Source organism: Mesoplodon bidens, assembly GCF_964165515.1.
Source record: "Mesoplodon bidens genome assembly, chromosome: 13".
Classification (NCBI taxonomy): Eukaryota; Metazoa; Chordata; class Mammalia; order Artiodactyla; family Ziphiidae; genus Mesoplodon; species Mesoplodon bidens.
In genome coordinates, this window is record NC_138169.1 from 550,477 (window position 1) to 578,142 (window position 27,666).

Here is a 27,666-nt window from a genome sequence, read left to right on the forward strand (position 1 = left end):
CCCAAAATGTCAATAGTGTGCTATGGAGAAACCTTGGATAGAGGCTGAGGACCGAAGAGGGGCTGAGGTTCTCACATGTACTCTCCCATCAGGTTGTCAGTCACATTTTCCAGACCCCTGTGTGGCCTTGCCGCTTTCCCAGAATCTGTAGCAGGCACACTGATGCCATTGCTTGTCATGGCCTTGGGATGAGAAAACCTTGGGGGCTCCTCAAAGTCATAAACGCAGGAAGCAGTGATTTAGTAGGGTGACGTGGGAGAGCTTTAGGAAGAACAAAATTGTCCTCATGTGTTTGGGAAATGTGCCAGATGGAAAAGAGATGAGGTGTGCCATGGGCTGTACCATTGCAGAAGGCAGACTGGGACTGATGCGTGACAGGGAATCAGATTCTGAATTTGATATAGACTGCTGTAGCAACTAGAAGTGCCTAGACCTGTCTAGAGAGTGCTGGGTTTTCTGTCACTGCAAAGTTCATGTATAGGCTGATGACCAGTGACTGGTGATATGCAAGAGGGGATTTCATATAAAGGATGCTCTAAGATATTGTGATTCTACACTACTTTTACGATTCTTTCCCAGAACTCGGAGCTCCTCGTTCGTTAGCTGAAGTGCTCGTTGGATGTCTGCTGTGACATGTTTCACGCATTTACATGTGCCACTCATTTTTCAGGTCCAAAACAAAGAATCGCTTTGCACGAAGCCAGAAGGGCTACACTGAAAGAATGATCAGAAAAGAATAATACATAGGTAAGCATTTACATTGACTTTCTCCACATATTTGAGACAGGGTAGCTGGTTAGTGGCTGCTTTCTCGTGCTTGAGCCCTTACAACGTGATCTCCTCTGAATGTCATAGGGATAGGAGCCTGTCTGAGCCTGTCTGTCTCTGCCCGTGGCCCCTAGTTCCTTCTTGTCATTGCTTTAGGTACTGTGTAAGGCCCTTGTCTTTTCCTCCGATCACAGCAGACATTGAGTAACCTCTAGTTGTGACTGAGATGCATATTTCACAGTATAGTACTTCAGAAATGAGAACGGTTTACTTATTGTGGAAACAAATGTAGGCTCCTGGGAGTGTTAGTGTCACTTGGTAATGTTTTTCCCAGGGCTGCCATGGTAACTGACTTTGCCTGGTTACTCCCTACGTTTTCCATTCGACGCAGCAGGCTCACCGCTAGGCCTCTCACCTGAGAAGTCCAGAATCAGGAAGACACAGGCTGTATCAGTTGCACTGCAGCCTTATTCACAATAGCCAAGATGGTGAAGCAACCAAAATGTCCATCAACAGGTGAATGGATAAAGAAGAAGAGGTCCATGTACACAATGGAATAGTCACCATGGAGAACAATGAATTACTGCTCTTTGAGGCACCACAGATGAGCCTAGAGATAATCATGGAACCTGAGGTAAGTTGGAAATCAAAAGACCTATATCCTATGATATTACTTATAGGCGTTATCTAATAACTGACCCACAGGAAAATATTTCCACAGAGAAAGACACTCACAGATGTAGGAAAAAACTATACTTATCTAAAAGGAAAGGTGGGAGGAATGGATAAATTAAGATCAGTGTTACATATACCAATACATATTATATACATGTGTCACAAAGACCGATCATATAGCAAGGGAGGTCTACGGAACACTGTGTAATATTTTGCATGGGAAGAGGATCTGTATATGAATAGACATATATAATGTACAAATGAGCCAGATTGTGTACAGCTAGGGCAAACAATATTCTAATCATTACCCCGATTACAAAAATTAAGACAACCAACAAGAAGTAATGAAACATCAACGTATGGGGGTTTCTCCTGGCACATTCCATTCTAATTTACAACTTAGGAACACAACTTCCAGAAAGGCTCTCCTTCCCTACTACCCAGATTGGGGAATGGAGAAATGCTGCCTTCTTGTGACCGTTTCACACAACAGCAGCTTTAAACCCACTGCTAATGGTCACTAACTATTCACCAATCTTGCAGTTCTGTAATGACACCTGTCCACCAAAATAATCCTGGGGTCGAAAATTGAATAAGAAATTCAAAAGAGGGCAACCTTCCAAGAAGACAATTTCAAGAGGTATATTGTATGCACACTTTTTTCTCCTTTTTTTTAAACAGAAACAAAAACGACTTGGAAAAATGATGAATGTTAGGTATTTGTAAAGACAGCAAACCAAAATTACAAAAACCTATCAGCTCACAGCAGTCAGAATGGCCATTAGCAAAAATGCTGCAAGCAATAAATGCTGAAGCGATTGTGGAGAAGTGCGTACCCTCCGTTCTAAGGGGGACGTGGTAAGAGCCACTAATGAAAACACAATGGAGGTGCTTTGAAAAGGGAAACATTGCACTACCAGGCAATCAGTCATACCCACTGCTGGACCTGTCACCTGAGAAAATGAGAATCAAAACCTCACAGACTGGCAATTCTGCACTCCAGCAATACTTACCATAGCCAACACTTGGAAGCAACGAAAATGTCCATCAACAGAGGAGTGCACCAAGAAGCAGTGGTCCATGTACACAATGGAATATTACTCCAATAAAAAGTATAAATTAAATTTAAAAACAAACATAAGTAAGGAGACGTAAGCATTTGGGGGTTTATCTGGGCACATTCCTCTCTAATTTATAACCGAGGAACACCAGTGGCAGGAAGGTCTGTTTCCCTAGTACCAGCGTGGGGAACGTAGAAAGGCTGCCACCCTCTGGCTGTTACCTGCAAAAGCAGCTTTAAAGCCTGTGCTAATGGTCACTTCATGTGAACAAGTACTGCAGGGCTGTAAATGAAACCTGCCCTCAAAATGTCTTGAGGGAGGTAATGGCCAAAAAATTTCAAAATGTGACACATACTTTAAGAAAACACTTTGAAGAGCTAAGCTGTAATCACAGTTTGAAAAATAAGAAGGACATGCCTTAAAGCTTAATGTCAAGGGATTATGAGACACACGGAAATTCAACCACAAAGAGGTATCAGTTCACACCCCTCAGAATAACCTTCAGCACGAAACCCATAATCAATAAATGCTGGGACTTCCCTGGTGGCGCAGTGGTTGAGAGTCCACCTGCGATGCAGGGGACGCGGGTTCGTACTCCGTTCTGGGAAGATCCCACATGCCGCGGGTGCCTGTGCTCCGCAACGGGAGAGGCCACAACAGTGAGAGGCCCGTGTACCGCAAAACAAACAAACGAAAATAAATGAATGAATGAATGAATGCATGCATGCTGAAGGTGTTGTGGAGAAATGCATACCCTCAACTTTCAGTGGGATGTACCCTGGAAAGAGCCACTAATGAGAACAGAATGGAGATACCTTTAAAAGGTAAACATTGAGCTACAGTATAAACCAGCAGGCCCATTCCTGGACCTACAACCAAAGAAGACAGAATTGGAAAGGCACAGGAAGGCAAATGTGCACTGCACATATTACAATAGCCAAGATATGGAAGTAACCAAAAAGTCCAGCAACAGATGGGTGGACAAAGAAGAACTGCTACATGTAGAGATAGAATATTAGCTGGGGAAAAAATGAAACAATGCCATTTGCAGCACCATCGATGAGTCTAGAAGTAATCACCCGAGTTGTGGTAAGTGAGAAAGTGAAAGACACATATCCTATCATATCACTTATAGGTGTGAGCTAAAAGTTGATAACAATGAAGATATTTCCACAGAGAAAGGCAATTACAGATTCATTAAACCAACTTAGGGTCCACCATAAGGAAAGGTGTGAGGATTGGATACATTACATTATTGGGGTTAACAGAGAGATACAAACGCATGTGAAATATATAATCACCAAAGACCTACGGCATACCAAGAGAAGACTACTCAACATTGTGTCATAACCTACATGGGAAAAGGATCTGAAGAAGACTAGATATATGTATATGTGTAAAACATCCCCATCTTGCACACCTAGAACAAAGAAAACATTGTAATCAAATTGGCTGTGATCAAAAGTAATTAAATTAAAAAACGAACAGGATGGAATGAGACGTAATCTTAAGGGGATTTTCCTGGCACTTTCCGTTCTAATTTACAACCTACAGCACAACTTCCATTATGGCTGTCTTGCCCTAGTAACCAGATTTGGTAAGGAGAAATGCTTCTGTCTTCTGGCCGTTTCACACAACAGCAGCTTTGAACCCAGCGCTAGTGGTCACTTAATTTTCAAAATAATTGCAGGCCTGTAATAGACACCTACCATCAAAGAAAAAAATCCTGGGGTCGTAAATCGACCAGAAAATTCAAAAGACGTCAACATTTCAAAAACAGAATCAAAAGGCATATTTTAAGCACATTTTGTGTTTTCTTTTTTTTTTCTTTAAAAAAGGAATGGGAATGCTCAACGTCAGCAATTAATAAAGATTGCAAATCCAATCTACAGAAACCTTTACCACACAGCCATCAGAATGATCACCAGGAGAATAGTGTACAAAGGTATAAATGCTGAAAAGGTTTTAGAGTACTATGTAACCTCTAGCCGCTGCGGGTAGATAAACTGGTAAGAGACAGTAGGGAGAAGAGAGTGGCGGTGCCTTTAAAGGTAAAAATTGAGCTGCCATGTGATCTGGTAGGTCCTTTCATGCGCCTACCACCTGAGCAGACCAGAATGAAAAAGGTACCGGCTGGCAATCCTGCACTGCAGGAACATTAACCATAGCCAAGACTTGGAAGAACCCAAAAGGTCCATCAACAGAAAAATGTACAAGGAAGAAGTGGTCCATGTACACAATGGAATATTAGCCATGGAATAGAATAAAAGTGTGCCGTGTGCACCACCATAGAAGGACCTAATAAAGATCATCACCCAACTTGAAGTATGAAAAAAATGGAAAGACAGACATCCTATGACATCACTTATAGGTGTTAGCTAAAAATTGATACCCACGAACTTATTTCCAAGAGAAGGAAAAGCATGGATTAAGAAAATAAAAGTACGTTTAACCTGATGGAAAGTTGTAAGGAATGGATGAATTAGGATATGGGGGTTAAGAGACATGTACTAATACATATGAAATATTTAATCACAAAATACCTATGGAATACCAAGAAAGGTCTACTCAACACTCTGTAATAACCTACACAGGAAGGGCTCCAAAAATGAGTAGACAGATACATTGATATAATGAACCAGATTCTGTACACCTAGGAGAAACAAAATATTTTTTATCGAATTTGCTCTGATAATTAATAAAAACTAAATTTAAAAACAATCAAGAAGAAAGGAGATATAAGCTCTTGGGGGTTTTCCCTGGCACATTCTACTCTAATTTGCAGCCTACTAACACGATTTCCTGGAAGGCTGTACTGCCCAGAAACGGAGTGGGAAATGTACAAATGCTGCCGGCTTGTGGACGTTTCCCACAAGCGCGGCTTTAAGCCCACAGCTAATGGTCACTTAACATTCACAAGGACTCAGCGCTGTAAAGGACACCTGCCCTAAAAAAATTGTGCTGCGGAAGGGAATGGACAAAAAATTTCAGAACAGGCAAATGTTTCAAGAATATATTATGAAGACGTAAGTTTGACTCACTCTCTTTAAAAAAAAAAGGAAAATGAATAAACGCTCAACCTCAGGAATTATTAGATTCATGCAACTGTAATCTACAAAAAGTTTACAACTCACACCTGTCCACTGACGATCAGCAAAAAGTCTACACACAGTAAACACTGAAGGAGTTTTAGAGAACTGTGTACCCTCTAGCTGCTGGTGAGATGTAAAGTGGTAACAGCCAATAATGAGAACAGAAAGGAGCTGTGTTAGCAAAGTAAAAATTGAGGTACCATTCGACGCAGCAGGCCCACCGCTAGGCCTCTCACCTGAGAAGTTCAGAATCGGGAAGACACAGGCTGCAACAGCTGCACTGTGTGGCCTTATTCACAATAGCCAAGATGGTGAAGCAACCAAAATGTCCATCAACAGGTGAATGGATAATGAAGTAGAGGTCCATGTACACAATGGATCGTTCCCCATTTAAAACAATGAAACACTGCTTTTTGAGGCACCACAAATGAGCTTAGAGATAATCATGGAACATGAGGTAATTTGCAAAGCAAAAGACCTATATCCTATGATATTACTTATAGGCGTTATCTAATAGCTGGCCCAAATATACGTATTTCCACAGAGAAAGACAATAACAAATGTAGGAAAAAATATACTTATCTAAAAGGAAAGGTGGGGGGAATGGATAAATGAAGATCAGTGTTATGTATACCAATACATATTATATACATGTGTCAAAAAGACCGACCATATAGCAAGGGAGGTCTACGGAACACTGTGTAATATTTTGCATGGGAAGAGGATCTGTATATGAATAGACATATGAAATGTACAAATGAACCAGATTGTGTACACCTAGGACAAACAATATTCTAATCATTACACCGATTACAAAAATTAAGACAACCAACAAGAAGTAATGAGACATAAACGTATGGGGGTTTCTCCTGGCACATTACATTCTAATTTACAACCTAGAAACACGACTTCCAGAAAGGCTCTGCTGTCCTACTACCCAGATTGGGGAATGGAGAAATGCTGCCTCCTAGTGGCCGTTTCACACAACAGCAGCTTTAAGCCCACTGCTAATGGTCACTAACTATTCACCAATCTTGCAGTTCTGTAATGACACCTGTCCACCAAAATAATCCTGGGGTCGAAAATTGAATAAGAAATTCAAAAGAGGGCAACCTTCCAAGAGGACAATTTGAAAAGGTTTATTGTATGCATACTTTTTTCTCCTTTTTTTAAAAACACAAAGCTTGGAAAAATGTTGAGTTTTAGGAATTTATAAAGACATGCAAACCCAAATTACAAAAACCTATCAGCTCACAGCAGTCAGAATGGCCATTAACAAAATGCTGCAAGCAATAAATGCTGAAGCAATTGTGGAGAGGTGCGTACCCTCCGTTCTAAGGGGGACGTGGTAAGAGCCACTAATGAAAACACAATGGAGGTGCTTTGAAAAGGGAAACATTGCGCTACCAGGCAATCAGTCATACCCACTGCTGGACCTGTCACCTGAGAAAATGAGAATCAAAACCTCACAGACTGGCAATTCTGCACTCCAGCAATACTTACCATAGCCAACACTTGGAAGCAACGAAAATGTCCATCAACAGAGGAGTGCACCAAGAAGCAGTGGTCCATGTACACAATGGAATATTACTCCAATAAAAAGTATAAATTAGGGCTTCCCTGGTGGCGCAGTGGTTGAGAGTCCGCCTGCCGATGCAGGGGACACGGGTTCGTGCCCCTATCCCGGAAGATCCCACATGCCGCGCAGCGGCTGGGCCCGCGAGCCATGGCCGCGGAGCCTGTGTGTCCGGAGCCTGTGCTCCGCAACGGGAGAGGCCACAGCAGTGAGAGGCCCGCGTACAGCAAAAAAAAAAAAAAAAAAAAAAGTATAAATTAAATTTAAAAACAAACATAAGTAAGGAGACGTAAGCATTTGGGGGTTTATCTGGGCACATTCCTCTCTAATTTATAACCGAGGAACACCAGTGGCAGGAAGGTCTGTTTCCCTAGTACCAGCATGGGGAACGTAGAAAGGCTGCCACACTCTGTCCATTACCTGCAAAAGCAGCTTAAAACCTGTGCTAATGGTCACTTCATGTGAACAAGTACTGCATGGCTGTAAATGAGACCTGCCCACAAAATGCCTTGAGGGAGGTAATGGCCAATAAATTTCAAAATGTGACACATACTTTAAGAAAACACTTTGTAGAGCTAAGCTGTAATCACAGTTTGAAAAGTAAAATGGACATGCCTTAAAGCTTAATTTCAACGGATTATGAGACACACGCAAATTCAGCTACAAAGAGGTTTCAGCTGGTACACCTCAGAATAACCATCAGCAAGAAACCTATAAACAATAAATGCTGAAGTGTTTGTGGAGAAATGCATAACCTCAACTTTCAGTTGGACGTACCCTTGAAAGATCCACTAATGAGAACAGAATGGAGATGCCTTTAAAAGGTACACATTGAGCTACAATATCATTCAGCAGGCCCATTCCTGGACCTATAACCAAAGAAGACAGAATTGGAAAGGCACAGGAAGGCAAATGTGCACTGCACAGTATTACAATAGCCAAGATATGGAAGTAACCAAAAAGTCCAGCAACAGATGAGTGGACAAAGAAGAACTGGTACAAGTACAGACAAAATATTAGCCAAGGAAAAAAAGGACACATTGCCCTGTGCAGCACTGTAGATGATTCTAGATGTAATCACACAACCTGGAGTAAGTCAGAAAGAGAAAGACACGTATCGTATGATATCACTTATAGGTGTTACCTAAAAATGGATACCAGTGAAGATATTCCCACAGAGAAGGGCTATCAGAGATTCATTAAACAAATTTATGGTTCACCAATGGAAAGGTGTGTGGATTGGATACATTAGGATATTGGGGTTAACAGACGTATACAAACACAGGTGAAATATATAATCACCAAAGACCTACGGAATACCAAGAGAAGACTATTCAACATTCTGTCATAACGTACATGGGATAAGAATCCCAGGAAGAATAGACATATGTTTATGTGTAAAAGAAACACATCTTGCACACCTAGAACAAGCCAAACCCTGTAATCAAACTTGCTGTGATAAAAAATGAAAATTAAATAAAAACAACGAACAAGAAGTAGTGAGACAAACTTAAGGGGCTTTCTCCTGGCACATTCCATTCTAAATTACAACCTAGAACACGACTTCCTTTGAGGCTCTGTTGCCCTAGTAACCAGATTTGGTAAAGGAGAACTGCTGCCACCTTGTGGCCGTTTCACGCAACAGCAGCTTTAATCCCAGCGCTAATAGTTGATATTCAAAATCATTGCAGGCCTGTAAATGACACCTGCCCTGAAAACAAATCCTGGGGTCATATATCGACCCAAAAATTCAAAAGACGTCCATATTTCAAACCGACAGTTTCAAGAGGCATAATTTATGCACATTTGGCTTCTGTTTCTTTTCCTTTCTTTTTTTGTTAAAAAAATGGGAACGGAAAAAGGCTGAACATCAGGAATTAATAAAGCCATGCAAGTCCAGTGTACGAAAACGTTCACCTCACAGCCGTCAGAATGATTATCAGCAAAAAAAGTCTAAAAGAATAAATGCTGAAGGGGTTTTAGAGAACTGTGTACCCTTTAGCTGCTGGTGGGATGAAACCTGGTAACAGCCAGTAGTGAGACCAGATTGGAGGTGCGTTTAAGGGTAAAAATGGAGCTACCATGTGATCTGGTAGGCCCACTAATGGGCCTATCACATGAGTAGACCAGAATCAAAAAGACACAGGCTGGCAATCCTGCACTGCAGCAACATGTACCATCCCAAGACCTGGAAGAAACAAAAATATCCATCAACAGAAAAATGCACCAAGAAGAAGTCGTCCATGTACACAATGGAATATTAGCCATGAAAAAGCATGGAACAGTGCCGTTGGCACCACCATAGAAGGATCTACAGATAATCACCCAACATGAAGTAAGATAGAAACCGAAAGACCAGACATCATCCTATGACATCACTTATAGGTGTTAACTAAAAATTGATACCCATGAAATAATTTCCAAGAGAAAGACACACATAGATTCAGAAAACCAAATTATGTTCAACCAAATGGAAAGGTGTAAGGAATGTATGAATTAGGATATGGGGGTTAACAGACATGTACTAATACATATGAAATATATAATCACACAATACCTATGGAATACGAAGAGAGGTCTACTCAACACTCTATAATAACATACACGGGAAAGGATCCAAAGAGGAATAGACAGATACATTGATAGGATGAATCAGAAACTGTACACCTAGGAGAATCTACATTTTTATCAAATTTGCTCTGATAATTAATTAAAGTTAAATTTAAAAAACAAACAATAATTTAGGAGATATAAACTCTTGGGGCTTTTCGCTGGCACATTCCACTCTAATTTGCTGCTTACTAACACAATTTCCAGGAAAGCTCTGTTGCCCAAAAACCCAGAGTTGGAAATGTAGAAATGCTGCCGCCTGTGGCTGTTTCCCACAAGAGCAACTTTAAACCCACAGCTAATGGTCACTTAACATTCCCAAGGACTCAGGGCTGTAAAGGACACCTGCCCTAAACAATTGTGCGGAGGTAGGGAATGGCCAAAAAAATTCAAAACTGGCAAATTTTCAAGGAGATAGTATGGAGGGGTAAGTTTTACTCACTCATTTTCAAAAAAGAGGAAAATGGGTAAAAGCTCAACATCAGAAATTATTAGACTCATGCAAGTCTAACCTCCAAAAATTTTCAACTCACACATGTCAACTACCATCAGCAAAAAGTCTACAAGCAATAAATGCTGAAGGGGTTTTAGAGAACTCTGTACCCTCTAGCTTCTGGTGAGATGTAAAGTGGTAAAACAGCAAATAATGAGAACAGAAAGGAGCTGCGTTTAAACGTAAAAATTGAGCTACCATTCCATTCAGCAGGTCCACTGCTGAGCCTCTCACCTGAGAAGTCCAGAGTCGAGAAGGCACAGGCTTCAACAGCTGCACTACAGGAATTTTCACAATAACCAAGACATGGAAGTAACCAAAATGTCCATCACCAGATGAGTGGAAAAAGAAGGAGTGGTCCATGTACAAATTGGAATATTCACCGTGGAAAACAATGAAACACTGCTCTTTGAGGCACCATAGTTGATCCTGGAGATAATCACAGAATATGAGGTAAGTCGGAAAGCAAAAGACATATCCTGTGATATCACTTATAGGCGTTATCTAACAATTGACACAAATGAACATATTTCCACAGAGAAAGACACTCACAGACTTAGAAAACAAACTATGCTTATCTAAAAGGAATGGTGGGGTGAATGGAAAAATTAAGATTAGGGTTACCATATGTGTACAAATACCTATTAAACACATATATTAAAAAGACCGACCATATAGCAAGGGAGGTCTATGGAACACTCTGCAATAATTTACATGGGAATTGGCTCTGTACAGGAATATATATATATATATATATATATATATATATATATATATATATATATATATATAATGCACAAATGAACCAGATTGTGTACACCTAGGACAAGCAATATTCTAATCATTACCCTGATTAAAAAACTAAAACAACGAACAAGAATTAATGTAAGATAAACTTATGGGGGTTTCTCCTGGCACATTCCATTTTAATTTACAACCTAGGCACAGGACTTGCAGAAAGGCTCTGCTGCCCTAGTAACCAGATTTGGGAATGGAAAAATGCTGCCGCCTTGTGGCCGTTTCCCACAACAGCAGCTTTAATCCCAGTGCTAATGGTCAGTTGATATTCAAAATAAGTGCAGGCCTGTAAATCACACCTGCCCTGAAAACAAATCCTGGGGTCGTATATCGAACAAAAAATTCAAAAGACGTCCACATTTCAAAACGACAGTTTCAAGAGGCATATTTTACGCACATTTGTTTTCTGTTTCTTTTTCTTTGTTTTTTTGTTAAAAAAACAGGAATGGAAAAAGGCTGAACATCAGGAATTAATAAAGCCATGCAAGTCCAGTGTACAAAAACTTTCACCTTACAGCCTTCAGGATGATCATCAGCAAAAAAAAAGTCTACAAAGAATAAATGCTGAAGGGGTTTTAGAGAACTGTGTACCCTTTAGCTGCTGGTGGGATGTAACCTGGAAACAGCCAGTAGTGAGAACAGAATAGAGGTGCGTTTAAGGGTAAAAATGGAGCTACCATGTGATCTGGTAGGCCCACTAATGGACCTGTCACATGAGTAGACCAGAATCAAAAAGACAGGCTGGCAATCCTGCACTGCAGCAACATGTACCACAGCCAAGACCTGGAAGAAACCAAAATGTCCATCAACAGAAAAATGCACCAAGAAGAAGTCGTCCATGTACACAATGGAATATTAGCCATGAAAAAGCATGGAACAGTGCCGTTGGCACCACCATAGAAGGATCTACAGATAATCACCCAACTTGAAGTAAGAAAGAAACCGAAAGACAGACATCCTATGACATCACTTATAGGTGTTACCTAAAAATTGATACCCATGAAATAATTTCCAAGAGAAGGACACACATAGATTCAGAAAACCAAATTATGTTCAACCAAATGGAAAGGTGTAAGGAATGTATGAATTAGGATATGGGGGTTAACAGACATGTACTAATACATATGAAATATATAATCACACAATACCTATGGAATACGAAGAGAGGTCTACTCAACACTATAATAACATACACGGGAAAGGATCCAAAGAGGAATAGACAGATACATTGATAGGATGAATCAGAAACTGTACACCTAGGAGAATCTACATTTTAATCAAATTTGCTCTGATAATTAATAAAAATTAAATTTAAAAAGCAAACAATTTAGGATATATATGCTCTTGGGGCTTTTCGCTGGCACATTCCACTCTAATTTGCTGCTTACTAACACAATTTCCAGGAAAGCTCTGTTGCCCAAAAACCCGGAGTTGGAAATGTAGAAATGCTGCCGCCTTGTGGCCGTTTCCCACAAGAGCGGCTTTAAACCCACCTCTAATGGTCACTTAACATTCAGAAGGACTCAGGGCTGTAAAGGACACCTGCCCTAAACAACTGTGCGGAGGTAGGGAATGGCCAAAAAAATTCAAAACTGCAAATTTTTCAAGAAAATAATATGAAGAGGTTAATTTGGCTCACTCTCTTTTAAAGAAAGGAAAATGGATAAAAGCTCAACCTCGGTAATTATTAGACTCGTGCAAATCTAATCTACAAAAAGGTTTCAACTCACACCAGTCAACTGGCCATCAGCAAAAAGACTACAAACAATAAATATTGAAGGGGTTTTAGAGAACACTGTACCTTCTAGCTTCTGGTGAGATGTAAAGTAACAGCCAATAATGAGAACAGAAGGGAGCTGCAATTAAAATAAAAATTGAGGTACCATTCAATCCAGCAGTCACACCACTGGGCCTCTCACCTGAGACCTGAATCGAGAAGACCCGGGCTGCAAAATCTGCACTGCAGCCTTATTCACAATAGCCAAGACAGTGAAGCAACCAAAAGGTCCATCAACAGATGAACAGATAAAGAAGAAGTGGTCTATTTATACAACAGAATATTAGCCATGGAAAACAATGAAACACTGCTATTTGAGGCACCATAGATGAGCTTGGAGATAATCACAGAACATGTAAGTCAGAAAGCAAAAACCTATATCCTATGATATCACTTATAGGTGTTAACTAATAACTAACACAAATGAACATATTTCCACAGAGAAAGACACTCACAGACTTAGAAGTATGCTTATCTAAAAGGATAGGTGGGGTGAATGGAAAAATTAAGATTAGGGTTACCATACGTGTACAAATACCTATTAAATACATACATCAAAAGACCGACCATATAGCAAGTGAGGTCTATGGAACTGTGGAGACGTCCCCTCCGACCTGCCGTGAATTGGAGACTGAGACCAGGCACGCCTCCTTCTCCATTCACTCAGGGACAGACTGGGGGTCATGGGAACCTCAGAATCGAAACCAGATTCTAAGACACCCCTGGGGTGTCTCCTAGCCAATCTTACAGCCCTTGGTTTCTCGGTTTCTCCCAAGTTCTCCGTTGCCGACGGCTTATTTTCTATTCCACTGTGGCCAGGCCACAATATCCTCTAGACAATCAGTCCAAATGGACTCCTGAAGGGACTTTCAATTTTAACATCCTCCGTGATCTAGATAATTACTGCCGCAGGATGGGCAAATGATCCGAGGTCCCCTATGTTCAGGCCTTCTGGTATTTACGCTCCCGCCCCTCCCTCTACGTCGATTGTTCCACTTCCCAGATCTTTCTTGCCAAACAGACATCTCCTACATCCAAGCCCCTAATTTCCTTTGATGATGACTCCTCTCCACTAGGCGACCCACCCGAATCTCTCGCCTCTCCCCCCTCCAGAGCTCCTCTCCAGCCTCCACCCAACCCTGAAGCGGTCCCTCCTCATCCCGCAGCCGCTCCGGCCCATCCAACCGCTCCCCTGCCTCCCTCAACGGTTTCTCCTCCCTCGCCCCTTGCTTCGCCAATTAGTGCACATACACGCTCTCACGACTCCCAAGATCCAAATCTCCTCTGCCCTCTGAGGGAGGTAGAAGGAGCGGAAGGATTAGTTAGAGTTCATGTTCCCTTTTCCCTCCAAGTTCTCTCTCAAATAGAAACGCGATTAGGCTCCTTTTCAGCCGACTCTTCCCGCTACATCAAATAATTTCGCTACCTCTCTCAAGCTTACGATCTAACCTGGTATATCTCTGTGATCCTGTCTTCTACTCTGACCCCTGATGAGAGGGAAAGAATTCAAACTGCTGCCCGAAACCATGCAGATCAGGTTCACCTTACCGACAACTCCATGCCTGTCGGAGTGACTGCTGTACCTGGTACCAATCCAGGCTGGACTTACCAGGATGGCCAAGATGGCCGTCATAAACACGACCTCATGATCCAGTGCCTCCTGGCTGGCATGCAGGCTGCTGCTCATAAAGTAGTCAATTTTGAAAAACTAAAAGAGATAATCCAAGAACCTAACGAAAATCCAGCTATCTTTCTCAATCGCCTTACAGCGGCCTTAACTCTACACCCAGCTGGAACCCGACACCCCGGCAGGGGCAGCGGTCCTAGCCACCCATTTTATCACCCAATCAGCCCCGGACATCCGAAAGAAATTAAAACAGGCAGAAGATGGCCCTCAAACCCCTATTCGAGATCTGGTAAAGATGGCCTTTAAAGTCTACAATGGCCGTGAGGATTTGGCAGGATCCAGCTGACAGGCTCGGATGCACCAGAAGGTGGCCCTCCAAACCCAACCTCTTGTAGCCGCCCTAAGCCCGGCCATCTCCCATGTATCACAGCATCCATGGGGTCCGCAAAAGGCAACCCCGCCGGGGGCCTGCTTCAAATGCAAGAAAGAAGGCCACTGGGCTCGCCAATGTCCCAATCCCCGACCCCCTTCTAAGCCCTGTCCCAGCTGCGGGTTAACGGGCCACTGGAAGAGTGACTGCCTTACGACTGGCCCTCCCTCAGCGTCTCCACGTGGGGGGCAGGCCGACCCAATGGCATTACCACTCGAACTGCTGAAATTGGCTGACGACTGACGGCACCCGGACTCGAAGACCCCCATCACCCTCACCGAGCCCAGGGTAACGCTACAGGTAGTGGATAAGTCCATTTCATTTCTGGTGGACACGGGGGCTGCCTATTCGGTCCTGCCTACTTATTCCGAGCCAGTTTCTCCTTCCCAGATCTCGGTCATGGGTATTGATGGCAAACCATCCTTCCCACTCCAGACCGGTCCACTCCCATGTCATATCGAAGGACTCCCTTTTACTCATTCCTTCTTAGTCATACCATCCTGCCCAGTTTCCTTGCTAGGCCGAGATGTCCTTTTCCACTTAGGGGCCTCCCTCCAGCTAGAGAGACTTGACCCTAAGGTCCCCTCCTCCCAACTCCTGCTTCCTCTTCTCGGCCTCTCTCTAGAACCCTCCCCCTCCTATCCCCCTCTTCCAATCACACCGAACCCAATCAATCCCCATGTCTGGGATGCTTCTAAGCCCATAATAGCAACACACCATTCCCCCGTCCTCATCCGCCTAAAGGACCCCTCCAAATTTCCACCAAGGCCCCAGTTTCCCATCTCTGAGACTCACCTTAGGGGCCTACAACCTATTATCACAGGACTCCTAAACCAGGGACTCCTTATCCCCACTGACTCTCCCTGAAACACCCCCGTCCTGCCTGTCCGCAAGGCCTCTGGGGATTATCGCCTGGTCCAGGACCTCCTACTAATCAATGAAGCCATAATCCCTCTCCACCCAGTAGTACCAAACCCATACACCTTGCTCTCCCATATCCCCCAATCCACAACCCACATTACGGTTCTGGATCTCAAAGATGCCTTTTTCACTATCCCCCTACATCCCGACTCCTATTTCCTCTTCACCTTTACCTGGACGGATCCGGATACTCATACTTCCGGTCAGCTCACCTGGACAGTTCTTCCCCAGGGCTTCCGCGACACTCCTCACCTCTTCGGTCAGGCGCTGGCACAGGACCTCACTTCCTGCTCCCGTACCCCCAGCACACTCCTTCAATATGTAGATGACCTCCTCCTTTGTAGCCCATCTCTCAGCCTCTCAAGTCAACATACTGCAGATCTCCTCAATTACCTTGGCTCTCGCGGTTATCGGGTCTCCCCAGCCAAGGCTCAGTCATCTGTATCTTCTGTAACCCACCTGGGGCTCCATCTTACCCCTACCACAAAAGGTCTAACAGCCGATCGCACCCGGATTATCCGTGAACTCCAGCCTCCGGAAACAGCGGAACAAATTCTCTCCTTTTTGGGCCTTATAGGATTTTTCCTACACTGGATCCCTAACTTTGCTCTCCTCGCTAAACCCTTATATCTAGCCGCTAAGGAAACCCCTCAAGGACCCCTCACCTCTCCTTCCGCCGTTCAACAGGCCTTTCTCACCCTCTGTAACGCTCTGATATCTTCTCCTCCCCTTTCTCTGCCCAACCCAAACCGACCTTTTCACCTTTTTGTGGATGAACGGGCCGGAATAGCCACTGGACTCCTTGCCCAGCCTGTAGAGCCTTCCTACCGCCCCGTGGCTTACCTCTCCAAACAGCTAGACCCAACCATTCGGGGATGGCAACCATGCCTTCGGGCCCTAGCAGCAGCAGCCGAACTGACCAACAAACACTACAGATACTCAACCACACAGGAATAGGTAACATCTCAGACTGCTTTCTATGTGCCTCGCTTGGCCGGCCACCCTTGGCTGCTGTCCCACTCGACCAGCCCTTCAATTCTACTTCCTACACAACCCAAAACCCACCTTTTTCCCCGTTAAAAGTCCCCATATTCCTTGATTCAAAAAAATCTCACCATCTGTTACGGCAGCCGCCCAAATCTACCTGATACCGGGTTTCTTTGCAACACATCCCTCACGGTAAACACATCAATTGAAGCACCACCAGGCATGTTTTTGTGGTGCAATGGTTCCCTCACAAAAGAGATCAATTCTTCCTCCCCCTTCCCATGTATCCCCGTTACTCTCGTCCCACAACTCACACTGTATAGCCAAGATGAATTTTCCTCGCTAATCACGCCGCCCTTTACCCGACAAAAAAAGAGCTATCTTTCTTCCTCTGGTCGCAGGCATCTCTCTCGCCTCCTCCCTGGTCGCTGCAGGCCTCGGGGGGCGGGGGGGAGCTCTAACACATAGTGTTTCAACATCCCGCGACTTAGAACATAAACTCCAGCTAGCCATTGAAGGCTCCGCCGCCTCCATCTCCTCTCTCCAGTGCCAGATCACCTCCATAGCCCGAGTCGCTCTCCAGAATCGATGAGCCCTGGATCTCCTGACGGCCGACAAAGGAGGTACCTGCCTCTTCCTACAGGAGGAATGCTGCTGTAAACGCCCTCCATCGCTTAAGAGAAGAACTCCAACGCAAACACCAACAGTCCGCCTCCCCAATTCCCGATTGGGGGCGATCCACCCTCTATACCTGGCTAACACCAATCTGAGGCCCCTTAATTCTCATCTGTATCTTGCTCATGTTTGCCCCCCGTTTTCTTAGGTTCCTTCGCCGGCGCATGGAGGAAGTCTCTCGGGTGGCCACAAACCAAATGTTCCTCAGTCCTTACACCTTGCTTCCTACAGAAACCCCCACTGGTCTCCCCTAAGCCTCGGACCTCTGGTCGCCCGACTCCCCTTTCGACGCCCCCATTCAGCATGAAGTAGCCAGAGATCGGAACGCCGCCCCATTACACCAAAGATGTCGGGATGTAAGGCCAACAGGCCCGAGGCAGGGGAACGCAATCAGATTCACAGGTTGCATCAGACCGAAACTCTCCGGACCACCCAGTTCCAGAAACTGACCTGGAGACATTCCGGACCACCCAGTTCCAGGAACTGACCTGGGGGATTTCCACCCGGCCCAGCCTTCCCGCCTTTCGAGGGACGGGACTAGCGGTCCCAAGACTGATGTAACCGGCACCAGATAGTGCCACGACACCCGAAGAGACCACCAGATAAGGAATTCCCTGCGCCCTCCCAGATTCACCACACCCCTTTCCCTTCTTCCCTTATAAAATCTTGCCCAGCCCTCGCCCGGGGGCGACTTCTCTGGTCGGGAGCGCCCCCTAATAAAGCTCACTTGAAGCGTTCCTCTGTTTCGCGATGCCATTTGTTAAGATCCGACCTTACACTTACACATCAAGGATGTCTCTGAGCTGAATTTCTGCAAAACAAGACTATCCCATGCAAAGAACAACCCAGTAGAGCTTTGTATCCCATCAGCTACAGAAGAGAATGGCGGCAGGCTACTGAAAGCCAGCAGCATTTACAACTTAACTCCCATGGCCTCTGCAGTGCTACGTCTGAGTTTTCTGTTTCTGCCCCTGTACCAAACAGCTCTGGTGTAATTCCTCGTTCCTTCCTCCACCCACCCCCACCAACCCCCGTCCCCTTACCTGCGGTCCGCAGCCCTCCGCTCCGCGCTCAGATGCCGCTGGGGTGCCAGGGACCCACGGGACGGGTCGTTCCCAGCCGCCGAGCGCTGGCTTCCTAGACCCCCGCAAGCTCGTGTGGCGCTAACAGCTAAGCCCCAAGGACGCCCCGCGCCAGATGCGCTCTGGCCGGGACGCCCACTTCCGGGACACGCTCCTCCGGGAGAGGCGCGCAGACCGCCGCCGCGCTCAGGTGACCCACAGCCAATGCCGAGCAAGACCCGCCCCGCCGGCGCCGCGTCCGCGCGGCGCAGCACAATCACAGCGCTCCAGGCACGGGCGCCGGAACGCCCACTTGCGGGGCATTCTCCTCCGGGAGAGGCGCGCAGACCGCCGCCGCGCTCAGGTGACCCGCACCCAATGCCTAGCAAGACCCGCCCCGCCGGCGCCGCGTCCGCGCGGCGCCGCACAATCTCGGCGCTCCAGGCACGGGCGCCGGGGGGCGGGGGGTCTCCTCTCCTGAGAGGCAGCTAGCGATGCCCCGGGGCGCGGGCCCCTGCGGCGCGGAGACCGCTCCAGGCTGGACTCACCGACACCAACGCCGCCAGGAGGAGCGCTTGGCGGGACTCGGCAAACAACCCAATGTTTTAAATGGAAAAAGGGCTTCAAAAGACCCTTCTCCAGATAAGACATACAAATGGTCAGCAAGCACATGAAGAGATGTTAATCGTCATTAGTCGTGATGAAATGCAAGTTAACACCACAACGCCGACCCCTCCACACACTAGAAGGCCTACAATCAAGAAAGCTAAAAATAACAAATGTTGGCAAAAATTTAGAGAAACTGATACAGAATTTTCCATAGGGAAAATGAATAACTTCCGGAGGTGGATGCCGAGAATATTTGTACAACAACGTGAATGTAATTAATGCCATAGAACTGTAGGCTCAAAATGATTTAAATGGTATGTTATGTTATGTGGGGGGTTTTAACATAATTTAGCCCCTGCTTTATACCAGACCCCAGAGTCGAAGCTTCTCATCCATTTTCACTTTTACTTAACCTCCTAGGATCTTCACACTCCAATTTAACAGACGAAGCTGAGCCTGAGAGGTTAAACTAAGTGACTTGCCCAAGGCTCACTCGGCCAAGTCTACACTGTTCAATGTTGCTGTATTTACTGAGCACCTACTGGAGCACCTACTGAGCAATACCTCCAGCACCTGCCAGAGACATTGTGGAAAGACCAGGATGAACGGGGGCTGAAAGCAGATTACAAAACATGGGTACACCCTGGGGCCCTGCTCTCAAACACTGAAGTTTCTTGGAGTGGAGGGGATGGCTTGTGTCACACTTGTGGAGCCTTTTATTCCACCCCACCGCACCCCCACAGAGGAGGGAAGCAGCTGGCCTGATACTGAATATTAGCTCAGCTGGGGAGGAGTCCTGGGGCTTTGAAGAAGGCATCTCCTGCCCCACTCCCCACATTGCCCCCTAGAGTCCAGTATGTGGGCACAAGCATCCCTGTGGCGGGGCAGGAGGCACGTCTCATGGCACCCCTCTCCTCCCGCCCTGCAGTAATGACACTGTACCCATACACCCGCCAGAAGAACAATGAACTCTCCTTCTCTGAGGGCACCATTATCTGCATCACCCGCCACTACTCCGATGGCTGCTGTGAGGGCATCAGCTCAGAGGGGTCTGGATTCTTCCCCAGGAACTATGTGCAGCCCAGCTGCTGACAACCTGGGATCTCTGGGATGCTGACCCAAGCACCGCCTTGAGTGAGCCTCTTGAGTCCCACACCAAAGCCTGCTCCAGTCAAGAATGGACCAGACCGGCACGCCTCCTGGGCTGTGAGCTGTGTCTCTTCCTTTCCCCCACTGCAGTGGGAAGGCGTCTGGGTAAAGACAGAGGAGGCACCCAGAGGCCTGCTGGAGACAGGAAAGAACTGGAAGCCAAGGAGCTTGGTGACCTTATCCACAGGGGACCCTTACGCCATGCAAGACAGGGTCTCCAGCTGCAAGTGCCAACTTTGAATAAAATTCTGATGACCTCCTGATGATTGCCCTGCAGGGCTAGCGGGCCGAGGGACTGAAAGGCAACCCACCTGTAAGGCTCCTGCTCATTGAGCCTCCTCTGCCTGCCCTAAGCAGCAGTATCTCCCATCTCCTCGGTGCTCACTGAGCCCTCCACACTAGACCCCTGTGCCCCTCTGCGAAGGTGGGCCGCACCCTGCTCTTTTGCCTGTTGCCTGCTTTGTTGTGTATTCAGTCTTGGTGCCCCAGGCTGGGCACTCCTCCAAGAGTGGGGACCAGCTCCCTCACTTAGGTGGGGCTCTCTGAGAGCAGAGCTCACCTCGCCCTCATCCCCCAGACGGCAGCGTGAGACACCTCGCTCACCTCTGCCCCTTCACCTCCTTCACAGCTCTGAAACTCCACAAGAGGGAGGTGGGCCTTGGGTTTCCACTGGCTCTGCTTTAAAGCATCATGGCTTTCTCTTCCATACGGGAGGAGGGGGACTCAAAAGGCCCAGTCAGTGGGGCGACTTTGGTTAAGTCCCTGCTTTCTTGCTGCATAGACGAGGCTGTGCTGCAAGGAGACATCTTCGGGCTCTGTGAGGTCCCTGGCTGGCCAGACCCGAGCCCCGGGACAGTGTGCTACCTCTTTCCACCAACAGGAGGTGACCGTTCCCTCTAACTTTTTATCCTGTGGGGATGCTAACAGGGTGGGGGGGCGGGGGGCAAGGAGTGTAGTGTAGAGTCACAGTAGGTAAAGCAAGATCTAGGCCTCGGACCTTCGGCAGGGAGCACCACCTCTCTGTGGGGAGTCCAGTGTGGGGGAGGTCGGGGGGTACATTTCGGGGCCTAGGTCCTCTGGACAGAAGACTGGAGGAGGGAGGCCACGCAGCCCAAGGCAACAGTTAACCACAACGCGGCGGGACATGTTCCTTCTCTACCCTGACAGGGAACCGCGTCCTCCCAACTGAGAGGACAAGGTTTGTGGAAACACTGCTGCCTGCTCAGATACGCGCGCCACGCTGCTGCGGCCAGACTCCAGAATTCGCTTGCAGTGGAACTGGGGGAGGCAGCCGAGCTGGGTTAACTGCACAGATGGGGACAGCTCCCAACTCCCTCCTCCAGTCCCCAAATGGACCAACCTGGGATTCCGGGAAATCCTGGAGGGATATACCAAAATGAAAGGGAAAGGGAATAATAAAACTAGCTTTCTCTTTCCCGACCCCCACCGCCCCACCCCCTCCCCGCCCGGGTGGCCCCTGCAGGCCACGTCCTCAGCACCTGATGCAGGTGTAGGCGCACTTCGGTGGAGGTTTCCCAGGGCACCACCCTGGCGCGGAAGGAGCTGGGCTCGGCCTTCTGCGCCTCCTGCATAAGGCGGTGCATGGGGTAGCGGCAGCGCAGGAAGGCCACATCGCCGCCTGCCAGCAGCCCCGTGGGGCAGAAGTCGTTGGCGCCGTCGCTCACGTAGAAAAGGCGCTCGAAGGGCAGGCCGTCGTGGGCCCGCTCGCGCAGGTAGTCGCTGAGCACCTTGTGCTGGCACATGTTGGCGGGGCAGTGAGCGCAGCTGTGCGCGTGGAAGGGCCGCAGAGCCAGCAGCCCCCAAGGGTCGGGCCCCGACGGGTTGCTGAAGATGTGGCGGAACAGGCCGTGGTGGCCGGCAGCACGCAGCGCACTCTCCACGCCAAAGGTGTTGGCGTCTGAGATGAGAATAACCTCAAAGCAGGCTCCCTGCTTGGCCACAAACTGCAGCAGCCCGCCCGTGCCGGGCGACAGGGGGATGGCCTCGTAGACGGCGCACAAGTCCCGCGGCCGCACGCCCTGCTCGCCCAGGTACTGGAAGACGCGCTGCATGTATTCGTTGTAGAAGCCCTCACGCTAGGTGGCACGCAGGCTCTCAGGCAGCCGCTGGCCCCCCGCGGCACGCGCACGAAGGAGTCGTCGCTGTTTTCGTCCACGATAGTCTCGTCCAAGTCAAAGGTCAGGAGGAAGCGTGGCGCGCCGGGCGCAGCCATCCCACTGTCCTCTACCAGCTTTGTCCTGAGCGACCAAATCCTTTTGTGGTCACCAAAAAGAGTCCCTCAGAGGAAAGGGGGACAGGACCTCTGAGCTTCTCCTGCAGGGTGGGGAGCAGCAGCTGCAGAGGTCTGTCCCGGCTGAGTCTGGAGTGTCAAGAGTGGGGAGAGGGCCTAGCTGAGGTATTTGGGTGCAGGATGGAGCAAGGGGCGCTTACGGGAATTGGAGGGGACGCTGCATCTTACCCATCCCCGGATTTCTGGGCTCCGGCTCTCACGAGTCCTTCCAGTCCAGAGGGTCCGTGAATGGTGTGCATCTGGGCCGTTCCCTCCACTTGCCCCCCATCCCCATGTTATGTATTTTTAACCACAATAAAAAAATGAATGAAACACTGATAATACATGTTACAACATGGATAAACATTGAAAACATTCTAAGTCAAAGAAGTCATACTGAAAAGGCCACTCATATCACAACCATCTTGTGTGCTTTAAATCCACAGCAGTTTTGAAAATGAGGGGATGGGACTTCCCTGGTGGTCCAGTGGTTAACACTCTGAGCTCCCAATGTAGGGGGCACAGGTTCAATCCTTGGTCAGGGAACTAAAATCCCGCGTGCACAGTATGGCCAAAAAATAAAATAAAATAAACGTCATTGGCCTGGTTTGGATCATAGCATCGTCCTTGAACCCATCAGAGCACCCATAGGATGGAACATGGGATTGGCTAAATGTGGATCATATGCCCATCTTCAAGGTGGGTGGAACGTAGCATCAGCCCTCTGGAACTGTTTGGACTGGAAACAGGTAAGAAGTTCCCAAAGGAAAGCTGAGGTTCTGGACTTTGGCATGAGAACAGATACTGGCTTGGGGAAAGCGGCAGATTCCACACCACTGACGGCCCACTGCACAGCTGTGGGATCTGAAGGCCAAGGAAGGAAGGGGCTGATTTAGGGTCAGGGGCTGCAGCCACCCATCCAGTGCTCTTGCTGTCCGTCCACAACAGCAAGAACCTCTTCCTCTTGCAAAAGGCACAGCCCTCCTTGATGTCTCTGGTGGCGGGAGCCCAGGAGTCACACCTGCCCCCTGGCCACATGACTCACCCATCCCCCAAGAACAATACTGCTCATTTATCCAGTCTCCTCCCTCCTTTACAAAGAGCAGAGACTAAATGCTATGGTGGTTAGCAAATTCTTGCTCAATGAAGCAGTGGGAGGCTCAAGGATTATGCCATATCATGGAATCCATCACTGGCAGCTTTCAGAGACCACATGGGTGCATGTGGATCTCCAAGACCATGCAGCCTCAGTGTGAAACTGTCCATTGGGTGGCCCAGTTGCTCCCGTATCTTTGACTCTTAATGAGTATGAATATCAAAAGTTTGTTACAGCTGGAAGCCCAAAGGATTGCAAGGCCATGGTCTGCTGTATGGTTGTTGTGTCAGGGACACACTCAAATGTTTAGACGGTTATTACCTCACTTGGCAGGCTATGGGCCTGTGAGGGGGAGGCCCTTTTCTCAACCACATGCATGTTAGTAACTGAAACATCCCAAAGGGCTGTCTGTGCTGCCCAGGTAGCTGTTCAATTGCCAGCAGCAAGGTCAGCTCAGTAATTGGCCACAGGGGCTTGACAGGGACCAGACTGGCCTGAGCTGGAGGACCACAGATGACTGCCTGGATGGTCAGAGATCGAGGGCTGTCCTGAGACTTGATGTCTATTGATGCCCACTCAGATGGGACAAAGGATGCCTGCAGTCCCAGGAGGGCCCCAGCAGCCCTCAGGAGGCAGCACCTGGGGGCTGGTAGGTCGCTGCACCAAGTTCTGTATAAATTCATAACATGACCATGGAGTGAGCTCAGTCAGGCCTGTGCTGGACCCAGGCTGCCCAGGCCAAGTGGGGCCAGCACTACTCTCTCCAGTTCAGATGGTAGGAGGAAACCCTGTGGGCTTCTGAGGCCCTAACAGCCGTTGACTGAGGTTGAGGTGGATTTGAAAAGTCAGTGACCAGAGCAGACGTTTCGTTCTTCTGCTCTCAGGTTCCAGGATGGGGGTAGATAACCAGCGGTCCAGGTGAACCCCCACTCGTGAGTGACCCCGGGCAAGTCCTGTCCACCCTACAGGACTCAGAGGTGTGGAGTTAGGGGGGCCGTGAGCCAGCTGTGCTTAACACTAACCCACTAACCCTAACGCCCAAATCTCTACTGTTCACTCCCTAACCCTAACCTCCTCATCTCTAATCCTAAACCCTAAGGCTCCTAACCCCTAGCCCCTAGATACTCGACCTTGACCTGTAAACTCCCAACCCTTACCCTGACCCTGACTCAGACCGTCTAACCTGATCCTCTAACCCTGACCCTCTAGCCTGCATCCTTTAACCCTAATCCCTCAAAACCTGGGCTCACCTGAGTGGCTCCATCCAGAGGTGAAGCAAGACCTGTCTTTGGGCCCCCACTGCCTCTGCCCTCTCCTCCCCCCAGGAATCAGAAAGCCCTAGGTTGTTGGACTCTCCTGACCAGAGGGGCAGCTGCTCCTGGTCTACCTGCGCCCACACCCCCCTCCTCTGGGGCCCTTGGCCTCTGGACTGTCTGACCTTCAGTCCACCTTCAACAGCCCGGAGACTAATCCAGGTGAGACGCCTGCTTCATTGGCACAGGTGGGACCTGGTCCCCATCCTCACAGCCCGGCCAGAAAGCTTTGTGTGCACTGTCTCATGAGGCTGCCTGTCCCCAGCCAGCTGGAGGGGTCGGGAGTCAGATGCGGAACTGAAGTGTCCTTGAGGTTGGAGTGCGGGCAGGAGACGGCAGGAGAGGTGAGAGGTGAGGTGTCATCATTCCCAAACCAGGAAGGGAGTGTGTGCTGTGTTTGCATTTCGGGCAGGGAAGAGTATGTCAGATGGAAGCTCTGAAGTAGCACACCTTGCAGGCCAACCTACTAGGAGAGTTCTTCCCTAAGCCAACGGGTGGTGCAAGACAACGCAAGAAACTGTACATATATACTTACAATGAATCTGGAAACTGGAAAGGAAACGTTACAGGTCATGGCAACCGAGGCACGAGGAGCCCGTCCCGCCCGCCCAGGCTTGCGCAGTCTGGAGGTGGAGTCAGGGTAGGCTGGACAGGCAGCTCCCGGCTAGGGCCTGGGCCGGAGAGCCCCCAGAAGGTGTGGCAACCTGCAGACAATTTCCAGAGCCCACTGCAGCCAGGAGACGTCCCCTACAGAAGAGCCTCTGGCCCTGTGTGTCCACCCTGCACACAGCACGACCGTTGGTCCGTCGACCCGTGGGCCTAGTTCACGGCTGTCTGGCCGCCCCTCCCCTCACTTCCTGAGTCTCTGAGCCCCCAGGGCCCCCTTGGCCGAGCCTTCTCTGCACACCTGGCTTTCCTGACTATCCCTGCCTCTCTGAGCACACTATGTCCTTCCCCGGGGTCTGCGGGTCTGGCTAAGGGTCCCCCTTGTCCCCGGGTGGGCACCCCAGCCAACGCTGACGCTTGCCTTTCCTGAAAGATGGCCCCCTCAGTCTCACCAACTCCAAACTGTGTTGCGTTTACTTCTGGGAAAGAGGGAATGAAGAGGAAGCCCCATTCTGGCCTCACGCAAGGTGTGTGCTAACCTTGTGGACCCAAGGGACCACCACAAAGAGGCTGGAAGCCTGGCGGAGGCACAGCCCCCACCGTCACCCCTGTTCCTCGGCCCATCTCCTCTCTTCTGCCATCAAACCCCTCAGCCGCCACCAGAGGAAAAATGTGGGCCTAATCCTGTCACTCTGGTTCCAAAACTGGTCTGTCTATAAAACGAAGTCAAAGCTAGCTGTCTGGCCACCCTTGCAGCCCCTCTGCGATGCATCCTCCCCGCGAGCCAGGCACCCAGCCCCTTCCCCTGCCCCCTGCCCCCACCCTCCTCTAGAGTGAGCTCCGTCCATCCCGCTCCTTCAGTTCAGCTCAGCTGCCACCTCCGCTGACCCACCAGCCAGAGGTAACCTCTCCCTCCGCAGACACACCTGGCCTGCAGCTTCTCTGTCCCGCGCACGGCTGGGCTGAGCACAGCTGAGAGCATGCGCCTGCTTCACTGTGGACCCCAGGCCCCAGCACGTGGCACAGGCTCAGGGATGTTTACTGGACAGATGGATGACCGTGAGGATGAGCAGGCATATCACTGACGGTAGCGGGTAGTGGTCCTCCTTTTGAGTCTCTACACTTCACCACAAAGTGCTGAGGCCACAGCAAAAGGGAGGGTGGGGGAAGGCGGCACCAGAAAGCAACAACCCCGTGCCTTCCTCATCCCCCCACAGTATGCATCTGTACACACACATGTGCACGTACACGCCCAAGCATACCTGCATTCACACACATGTACACACACACATGAAAAGATGGACTGCAGTCACACACAGGCACACAATCACACGGGCTGCGCATGCAAAAACACGTGCATACACACATGTGCCTGCCTGCACATAAACACACTCACATGCACTCGGGTGTACACAGACCTGTGCACAGACAGCACACACATGCACATGCTTGCGCACACTCACGTAATACACACATACACACAAAAGCTCAGGAAATTTCACAAAGTTTGTTTGTGTTTCACCCTCCCCAAGAACGAGGAGACACCAGATGGTCCCTGGGAAATAAAGATGGTCACGGCCCTGCACCTGTCACTGAGGCTCGTTGAAGCCTCAAGCACGCTCTGCCCTGCCCAGTCGTGGGGTACAGACCCAGCCTGCTCAGCTGCCTCAGCCGAGCCTTCCGCTGCCCCAGCCGCTCGTGGGAGAAGCAAGTCTGAGTGTCACTTGCAGGTCATGTCTGTGCTACTTCCGGACTGGGGGTCTTGTGTTACCTTGCATGGTATCTTGCTGTGGGCTGAGGCTTATATTTTGCTAACTACTCTTCCATAAGGACTTCACCATATTCCTGAATGCCTATGCCCTCCAGAGGCCCCAGTTCTAGAACACTGGAGTTGGGAAACAGTCAGCCGTCTCTGTGCACAATCACAAAGCTGCAGTCTGACCCAAGTCCACTTCTTCTATGTCTTAATGCTGCTCCACCTGGGGCTGATTGCAGAGGTGCTGGGTCTACAGTCCATGAAGATCTGGGAGACACGATCCCCCTCTCGCAGGC

At 48.5% G+C, this 27,666-nt stretch overlaps 2 long non-coding RNA genes and 1 pseudogene across 4 annotated transcripts in view; 2 read left to right on the forward strand and 1 right to left on the reverse strand.

Moving 5' to 3' along the window:
- Window positions 1–18,527, forward strand: part of LOC308626537 — a 26,360-nt gene extending 7,833 nt beyond the window's left edge. Inside the window, exons 3-6 of one of the 2 annotated variants that reach the window (XR_014017260.1) lie at window positions 671–747; window positions 1,160–1,402; window positions 2,125–6,053; window positions 17,639–18,527. This is a non-coding gene — a long non-coding RNA (uncharacterized lncRNA). The remainder of the gene's footprint in view (window positions 1–670; window positions 748–1,159; window positions 1,403–2,124; window positions 6,054–17,638) is intronic. The other variant, XR_014017261.1, reaches the window with a different exon arrangement.
- Window positions 10,644–13,870, forward strand: LOC308626538. Its single transcript, XR_014017262.1, has 2 exons — window positions 10,644–10,728; window positions 11,517–13,870. It is a non-coding gene; the product is annotated as an uncharacterized lncRNA (long non-coding RNA).
- Window positions 18,528–21,502: 2,975 nt separating the features above from the next.
- On the reverse strand, window positions 21,503–23,677 carry LOC308627145 (phosphoethanolamine/phosphocholine phosphatase-like; annotated as a pseudogene). Its single transcript has one exon. The product of its transcript is annotated as a phosphoethanolamine/phosphocholine phosphatase-like (transcript).
- Between the last annotated feature and the right edge of the window lie 3,989 nt (window positions 23,678–27,666).